The sequence below is a fragment of the Triticum aestivum genome, chromosome 3A (assembly GCF_018294505.1).
Source record: "Triticum aestivum cultivar Chinese Spring chromosome 3A, IWGSC CS RefSeq v2.1, whole genome shotgun sequence".
Lineage (NCBI taxonomy): Eukaryota > Viridiplantae > Streptophyta > Magnoliopsida > Poales > Poaceae > Triticum > Triticum aestivum.
In genome coordinates this window covers 241,715,209-241,724,440 of record NC_057800.1, presented here as the reverse complement: position 1 = coordinate 241,724,440, position 9,232 = coordinate 241,715,209, and positions in this window count along the sequence as shown.

Genomic DNA, 9,232 nt, shown 5'->3' with positions numbered 1-9,232 from the left:
GCCGTCCGCCGCTCGCCGGGGACCTCGCCTCGCCGGAGCTCCAGCCGGATCCGATCTGGTCGGGTGGACCAGATCCACCAGTTCAGCGATCCAAATGCCGTCATCTCCGCCTGGATCTCCTCGTCCCGCTTCACCCCGTCCAGTTTCCAGAGGGTATAATTTCACTAAGTCCCAAAGATTTGCAGATCCAAGTGCTCCTGTTCGCGGCTCCGTAACTTGGCAACCGTACTTATGATTCATGCATATAGCATATCAAAATGTTCATCTCAGAGAGTACATTATTTCATTCCATTTCATCATTTTCATTTGAGCTCATCTTGATGCCCGAAATGCTGTTAGAAGAGGGCTACTTGAGTTAATTGGTAGATCTGCTACTCCGTTTAGCACTTTTGTCATTTTTGCCATGATTATTGTGTGCATGCTATGACCGTGAGTTCTACATATGTTTTGTTAAGGGTTTTGTCATCTTTCCAGAGGTGCAACCCATGTATTTTTAGGATGTGTGTGGTGACTGGTGCAAGCTTACAAAGTGGTGCACTTGCTAATTCTGTTTTCAGGGACTTAGTGATTTCACTAAGACCTGGGATTGTTTAGTTCATGATGCCATATGTTCTTGTTGTTTCCTAGTGATCCGTGCCTCTATTGAGGATGATCAATAAGGGAGTTTTGTTAATATTGTAGTGCTCTATCCATCCATGTCTTTGTTTGCAATTATGGAGCACCCTAGCTTGAGTTAATCAAGCTCTACTTTTGCTTCGTTGCAAACCTGGGCAGATTGTCAACTTGTTTGCGATTTTGCCGATGTTGTTGTAGTTGACCCGTGCATGCTATGCCATTGTTCTTGCCATGTATTGCTTGTATTTTGTTCCTTCTTAAGGGATGTATGCTTGTCTTGCCATGACTTTCACCGTGGTGAGTGCATCGAGCTCGTAAACATGCCTTCGTGAGTTATGTTTCAGCATGTCCCAGTTTTCACTAAGTCTGAAAACTGATTATGTTTTTGCTATGTTCGTGTGCTTGTTAGTATATTTTGTGATCCCTTTTGGCTCAAGGTCACTAAGGGACTTTTGTTAAGCTTGTTGAGTAGCTCCATGCCATGTCTTTCCTTGTCATGTTCAGGTCCTATAGCATGTTGTTTTGTTTCTCCGAAGAGGGCTATATGATCTGAAATTCCAGACAAGTGTTAATTTCACTAAGTCTGAGATCTGTTTTACCATTTGCGTTTTTGCCATGCTTGTTTGAACCTCCTAATGGATGAATTGGCCGTAGCTCAGTGCTAGACTTTTGTTAAGCATCTTGAATGCTTCCCTGCCATGTATTTTGTTGATATGTTTGGGTGTTGTAGCATGTTCATTTCATTGCATTTAGATGCCTACTTGCTGTAAATCGCAGACCGGTGTCATTTTTGAATCGCTTGCCATTTCCAAACTGTAACTCCGATTCCGGTGTTCTTTATATCTTTTTCAAGCGATTTCATCTCATCTTTCCAGTGGCGCCCTTGGAATTCCAAGTTGAGGCCAGGTTCATGCATTTCCTTTCATATCTTGCATTTTGCATCCCGCATCACATCCCGCATAGCATATCATCGTTGCATCGTCTTGTTTGATCCTTGCACGTGGTTGATTGTATCTTTGTTGCTTGTTTGTCTTGTTTGGGTAGAGCCGGGAGACGAGTTCGCTAACGATCAGCCCGTTGAGTTTGCTTTTGAGGATCCAGTCAACTCTGACAACTGTGCAGGCAAGATGATCATACCCTCGAAATCACTACTATCTTTGCTATGCTAGTTTGCTCGCTCTTTTGCTATGCCATTGCTACGATGCCTACCACTTGCTTGCAAGCCTCCCAAATTGCCATGTCAAACCTCTAACCCACCATTGTCCTAACAAACCATTGATTGGCTATGTTACCGCTTTGCTCAGCCTCTCTTATAGCGTTGCTAGTTGCAGGTGAAGATTGGAGGCCGTTCCTTGTTGGAACATCTTTTATTTAATTGTTGGGATATCATTATATTGCTATGTTATCTTAAATGCATCTATATACTTGGTAAAGGGTGGAAGGCTCGGCCTCTCGCCTAGTGTTTTGTTCCACTCTTGCCGCCCTAGTTTCCGTCATATCGGTGTTATGTTCCCGGATTTTGCGTTCCTTACGCGGTTGGGTTATAATGGGAACCCCTTGGTATTTCGCCTTGATTAAAGCTTTTCCAGCAATGCCCAACATTGGTTTTACCATTTGCCACCTAGCCTTTTCTTTTCCTTGGGTTCTGCAGACTCAAGGGTCATCATTATTTTAACCCCCCCGGCCAGTTCTCCTCTGAGTGTTGGTCCAAACCGTCAGCCGCCGGTGGCTACCAGGGGCAACTCTGGGTTGGTCTACCGGAAGTTTAGACAATCTGAGTGTGCCCTGAGAAAGAGATATGTGCAGCTCCTATCGGGATTTGTCGGCACATTCGGGCGGTGTTGCTGGTCTTGTTTTAACCTGTCGAAGTGTCTTGAGTTACCGAGATAACGAGTCTGATTGGAACGTCTTGGGAGGAGGTCTATTCCTTCGTTGACCGTGAGAGCTTGTCATGGGCTAAGTTGGGACTCCCCTGCAGGGATTTAAACTTTTCGAAAGTCGTGCACGTGGTTATGGGCAGATGGGAATTTGTTAATGTCCGGTTGTAGATAACTTGAACCTTAATTTAATTAAAATGAATCAACTGAGTGTGTTACCGTGATGGCCTCTTCTCGGCGGAGTCCGGGAAGTGGACACGGTGTTGGAGTAATGTTTGCGCAGGTTATTCTCTAGTTTCTCGCTCGTGCTTTGCCTCCTCTTCTCACTCTCTTTTGCGAATAAGTTAGCCACCATATATGCTAGTCGCTTGCTGCAGCTCCACTTATATTTACCTTGCCATACCTATAAGCTTAAATAGTCTTGATCGCAAGGGTGCGAGATTGCTGAGTCCCTGTGGCTCACAGATTACTATATCACCAGATGCAGGGCCTGATGATTCCGCTCCGGGAGACGCGTGTGAGCTCAAGTGGGAGTTCGATGAAGACTCTCAATGTTACTACGTCTCCTTTCCCGATGATCGGTAGTGGTGCCCAGTTGGGGGTTATTGGGACCGTTGTCGCATGTTGGGTTCTCTTTTATTTTGGCGCCATAGTCGGGCCTTGAGTGAATGGTTGATGTAATGTTATTTATGTACTTGATTGACGTGGCGAGTGTAAGCCAACTATGTTATCTCCCTTTTATTATCATATTACATGGGATGTTGTGAAGATTGCCTAACTTGCGACATATGCCTTCAATGCGATTATGTCTCTAAGTCGTGCCTCGACACATGGGAGCTATAGTCGCATCGAGGGTGTTACAAGTTGGTAATCAGAGCCTTCCCCGACCTTAGGAGCCCCATTGCTTGATCATTTTTAGCGGCCGAGTTGTGTCTAGAAAAAAATGTTTTGTGTCTTTAGGAATTATATATCAGAGAGATTAGGAATTCTTTTTACTTCCCAGTCTCCTCATCGATCTGGTAAGGCATCCTTACGTAGAGTTTTGACTCTTCTCTTCTCAAATTTCACTAAATTTTTTTTAGGATCACGCGGGTATCTTGGAATCGTTCCGATGGTTTTATGATGAGAACATTGACTTGGTGCCTCCTGTCAGGGGTTTAGTGGAAGTGTCCCGGGGAGTTGAGCTCTGAGGTGTTGTCATCATAATTTTATCGTTGCAGTTCTGGAATACCTGAGTTTAGTACGCCGACATCGAAAATCTCTTTTATGCAGTTCGTTGGTGAGATAACCTCGACGCCACCCAGTACTGGGGCGGGAGTTTGGGAGTATCGCCATAACTTGCATAACGGATGCTTTTCGAAGGTTGAGGTAGATGGTTTCCGAAGGTTTCGTGGTTATGTGTTGAAGGATGGATACAGCTGGATGTAGGATTTGCTAGTTTGGGTGAGATATTATGCTTCCCCTGTATCCCCAACACCTGATTGCATAACCTGAAAGGTTCCGAAGTTTCATAGGTGGGAATTCTAGTAGCTCTAGTTCTTCTTCCACGGATATTGGTTTGAGATTGGGATTTCTTACCGATTATTCGTTCTTGATCCGTACCTTGTTGAATTATTTCTCTACCTTAATTCTACGTGGCTTCTCAATTTATGGATATGTGACCATTTCAAGAGGAATGCATTCGTTCATTTTGTTTGGATGTGAAGACTATATGTTGCAATTTTCATTCTGTTGAATTCAGCTTCAATATTTATCTGTCAATGTGCTAATGGTGGTCAACCTCTTCAGGATGGCTCCTCCAACGCGCACGACTCCGAATCCTGATCCGCCACCACCTCCACATCCTCCAGAGGCATGGCAAGCTGTGATGGCCGCAACCAATGCAAACACACAGCTGATCATGCAAATTCTTCAAGAGCGCAATCAAGGCAGTCAAGGGAATCAAGGCAGCAATCAGAGTCACTTTGCTACACTCAACCAGTTCCTTGCTAACGGGCCAAAGACTTTCAGCAATTGTGTTGAGGAAACCGATGCTGACGATTGGCTTGTGGATCTGTGTAAGCATTTCGAGTGCAGTAACGTCAGGCCTGTGGACTTTGTTAAGTTCGCTTCCTTCCAACTCAAAGATCAAGCTGCAGAATGGTTCCAGCAGTACAAGGACTCCAGAGGTGGACGTGTTATCACTTGGGATGATTTCTGTCGAGATTTCCGAGATCATCATATTCCTCAGAGCGTGGTTGAAAGCAAGCGTGAGGAATTCCGCAATCTGAAGCAAGGCTCTTTGTCTGTCTATGACTACAACAAGTTGTTTCAGAAGCTCGCCCGCTTTGCCAAGCAGGATGTCCCTGATGAGAAGAGCATGATATATCAGTTCAGGGGTGGTCTCAGAGAAGAAATTCAGCTCGCTCTTGTTCTCTTCGAGCCCTTGAGATACGATGAGTTCTACAACATGGCACTGAAGCAAGAGGCTGCTCAGTTGAGGTGTGATGCTTCCAAGAAGCGAGTCAGAGATGTTAGTCCTTCTTCCTCTACTCAAGTGGCCAAGCAGCAGAAGTTTTGGCTTCCTCCTCCTCCGTTCTGTCAGCCGTATCAGCAGAAGAGCAAAGGTGGCAGTGGTTCTTCCCACCCACCCAACCCTGGCTTTCAGAACAAGACTTCGTCTCAAGCTCCAAGATCGAGTGCTCCGTATCACCGTCCGCTTTCAGAGGTCACATGCAACAAGTGCCAACAGAAGGGTCACTATGCCAACAAGTGTCTCAACCAGAGGCGTCTTCCTCCTCCTCCTCCTGTCAGATCGGCAAGTACAACTGTGGTCAAGCATAACCCCAAGTACCCCAAGGTCAATATGGTGAATGCAGCCCAGGCGGAGGACTCGTCAGATGTGATTATGGGTAACCTTCCTATTAACGATGTTCCTGCAAAAGTTCTTTTTGACACTGGTGCATCGCATTGCTTCATTTCCAGACCTTTTGCATCTAAGCATGGGTGGTTTTCTCAAGTTATGCATCAGCCATTAGCAGTCGTCTCTTCGGGTAGATGCTTGTTTGCTAACTACGAAGTTCCGGATATTTCTATCTCAATGGGTGATTTCAAGTTTCTGGCTTCCCCAATGATCCTTGGTAACTCGGATATTGATCTTATTCTCGGAATGGATTGGCTTTCTAAGCACAAGGCTCAGCTTGATTGTGCAGCCAGGCAGATTCAATTGACTCATTCGTCTGAGGATGTAATTGTCTTTGCCGCTCGAGATAATACTATCCGTCTGTTTTCTCTCAATGAGAAGGGTGAATTGGATGCCATCTCTCAAATTCCAGTCGTTTGCGAATATCAAGACGTCTTTCCAGAAGAGCTTCCAGGAATGCCTCCGCACCGGCCAGTTGAATTCGTTATTGACCTTGAGCCTGGCACGGAACCTGTGTGCAAACGTCCTTACAAACTCGGACCTAAAGAGTTGAAGGAGCTGAAGAAGCAACTCGATATGCAAGAGAAAATGGGTCTCATCTGGCCTAGTTCTTCCCCGTGGGGTTGTGGTGTTCTTTTTGTGAAGAAGAAGGATGGAACGGACCGACTTTGTGTTGATTACCGTCCAGTGAACAAGAAGACCATCAAGAACAAATACCCACTTCCCAACATCAATGAGCTGTTCGAACAACTCAAAGGTGCCCAAGTATTCTCCAAGCTTGATCTCTGTATGGGTTATCACCAGATTCGTATTCGTGAAGAAGATATTCCCAAGACAGCATTCAGAACAAGCTTTGGTTCATATGAATACACTGTCATGTCTTTTGGCCTCGCCAACGCTCCTCCGACGTTCTCTCGCATGATGAACTTCATCTTCAATGCCTACACCAATGACTTCGTTTTGGTCTATCTCAATGACATTCTGGTTTTCTCCAAGAACAAGGAAGATCATGCCAAGCACTTGCGTTTGGTTCTCGATAAGCTCAGGGAACATCAGTTCTACGCCAAGTTCTCCAAGTGTGAATTTTGGCTCGATGAGGTTCTTTATCTTGGTCATATCATCTCTGCCAAGGGCATTGCCGTGAATCCTGAGAAGGTGTCTGCAATTGTGAATTGGGAACCTCCTCAGAACGTGAAGCAACTCCGCAGTTTTCTCGGTCTCGCAAGCTATTGTTGAAGATTCGTTGAAAACTTTTCTAAGATCACGAATCCTCTCTCAAATCTTCTTCAGAAGCACGTCAAGTATGTTTGGTCTCCAGAGTGTGATATTGCTTTCAACACTTTGAAAGAGAAATTGATCACTGCTCCAGTTCTAACTCCGCCCGATGAATCCAAACCGTACGAGGTCTTTTGTGATGCCTCTCTCCAAGGTCTTGGCGCAGTATTGATGCAAGAGAAGAAAGTTGTTGCTTATACATCTCGCCAGTTGAAGCCTAATGAGAAGAAATACCCCACTCATGATCTTGAGTTGGCGGCAGTTGTGCATGCTCTTTTGACTTGGAGACATCTTCTATTGGGAAGAAAAGTGGACATTTTCACTGATCACAAGAGTCTCAAGTACATATTCACTCAGCCTAATCTCAACCTCAGGCAAACTCGATGGGTCGAAATGATTCAAGAGTATAATCTGAGTATTGAGTACACTCCAGGCAAGGCTAATGTGATTGCTGACGCATTGAGCAGGAAAGCTTACTGCAACAGTCTGATTCTTAAGCCTTATCAACCCGAGCTTTGTGACGCTTTCCGCAAACTTAATCTGCAAGTTGTTCCTCAAGGTTTCCTCGCCAACCATCAAGTCTCTCCCACCTTAGAAGACCAGATTCGCCAAGCCCAGCTTCTTGATGCTATGGTGAAAAAGGTGAAGATTGGGATTGCCAAGAGTCAGTCCAAGTACAAGTGCTACCGCCTTGATGACAAGGACACTCTCTTCTTCGAGGATCGTATTGTTGTTACCAAAGGTGAACTTCGTAAAGTGATCATGAACGAGGCTCACAATTCTCTCCTCTCCATCCTCCCTGGGAGCACGAAGATGTATCAGGACCTCAAGCAAGCTTATTGGTGGACTCGAATGAAGCGCGAGATCGCTCAATTCATGAATGAATGTGATGTCTGCAGAAGAGTGAAGGCAGAACACCAAAGGCCAGCAGGTCTCCTCCAACCTCTTGCCATTCCAGAATGGAAGTTTTACCATGTTGAAATGGACTTCGTGACTGGGTTTCCAAAGTCCAATCGTGGCAATGATGCTATATTCGTTGTCATCGACAAACTCACCAAAGTGGCTCACTTTCTGCCTATCAAAGAGTCGATTACTGCAGCTCAATTGGCGGAACTCTATACCTCTCGAATTGTCTCTCTGCACGGTATTCCTCAAGTGATCTCTTCAGACCGTGGTAGCATCTTTACCTCGAAGTTTTGGGATTCTTTTCAGAAGGCCATGGGCACTAACATCCGCTTCAGCACTGCTTTCCATCCTCAAACAAGTGGTCAAGTCGAGCGTGTCAACCAGATTCTTGAAGATATGCTCAGGGCTTGTGTGATCTCCTTCGACATGAAGTGGGAGGATTGTCTTCCTTATGCTGAATTCTCCTACAACAACAGTTTTCAAGCAAGTTCGGACAAGGCCCCTTTTGAAATTCTGTATGGCAGGAAGTGTCGTGCCCCTCTCAACTGGTCTGAAACCGGTGAACGTCAGTTTTTAGGTAATGACTTAATCACAGAAGCAGAGGAAATGTGCAAAGTCATTCGTGATAACCTCAAAGAAGCCCAATCCTGCCAGAAGAACTACTATGATAGTAAGCACCGCGATTTGGCTTTCGAGATCGGAGATCATGTTTACCTCCGCGTCTCTCCTATGAAAGGTACTCGTCGCTTCGGTATCCAAGGGAAGCTTGCCCCTAGATACGTGGGACCTTTCAAGATTGTCAGCAAGAGAGGCGACCTCGCCTATCAACCCGAGCTTCCTTCAAACTTTGCAAATGTGCATGACGTGTTCCATGTCTCTCAGCTTCGAAAGTGCTTCAAGACTCCTGACCGCACCGTCAACTTCGAGGACATTGAGCTCCAAGAAGATCTATCCTATCGTGAGCACCCAGTTGCTGTTCTTGAAGAGACTGAACGCAAGACTCGCAACAAGTCAATCAAATTTCTCAAAGTCAAGTGGTCACACCATTCCGACCGTGAAGCTACCTGGGAACGCGAGGATCACCTCCGTTCTGCGTACCCGGTGTTCTTTCAGTCCTAGATCTCGGGACGAGATCCTTTCGTAGTGGTGGAGTGTTGTAACACCCCGGATGTAACTTTCCGTATTTGTACTCCAACTCTTGCCGTTTCCGGCGTTAAGTTATATTTATTTCCTCGGGTTCGGGTTTTGTCTCCGTGTGTTGTTGTCGTTGTCATGCATCTCATATCATGTCATCATGTGCATTGCATTTGCATACGTGTTCGTCTCATGCATTCGAGCATTTTTCCCGTTGTCCGTTTTGCATTCCGGCGCTTCGTTCTCCTCCGGTGGCCATTTCTAGCTTTCTTTCGTGTGTGGGGATTAAACATTTCCGGATTGGACCGAGACTTGCCAAGCGGCCTTGGTTTACTACCGGTAGACCGCCTGTCAAGTTTCGTACCATTTGGACTTCGTTTGATACTCCAACGGTTAACCGAGGGACCGAAAAGGCCTCGTGTGTGTTGCAGCCCAACACCCCTCCAATTTGGCCCAAAACCCACCAAACTCTGCTCCATGTCTTAGAGCGTTCGATCACGATCGCGTGGCCGAAAACCGCACC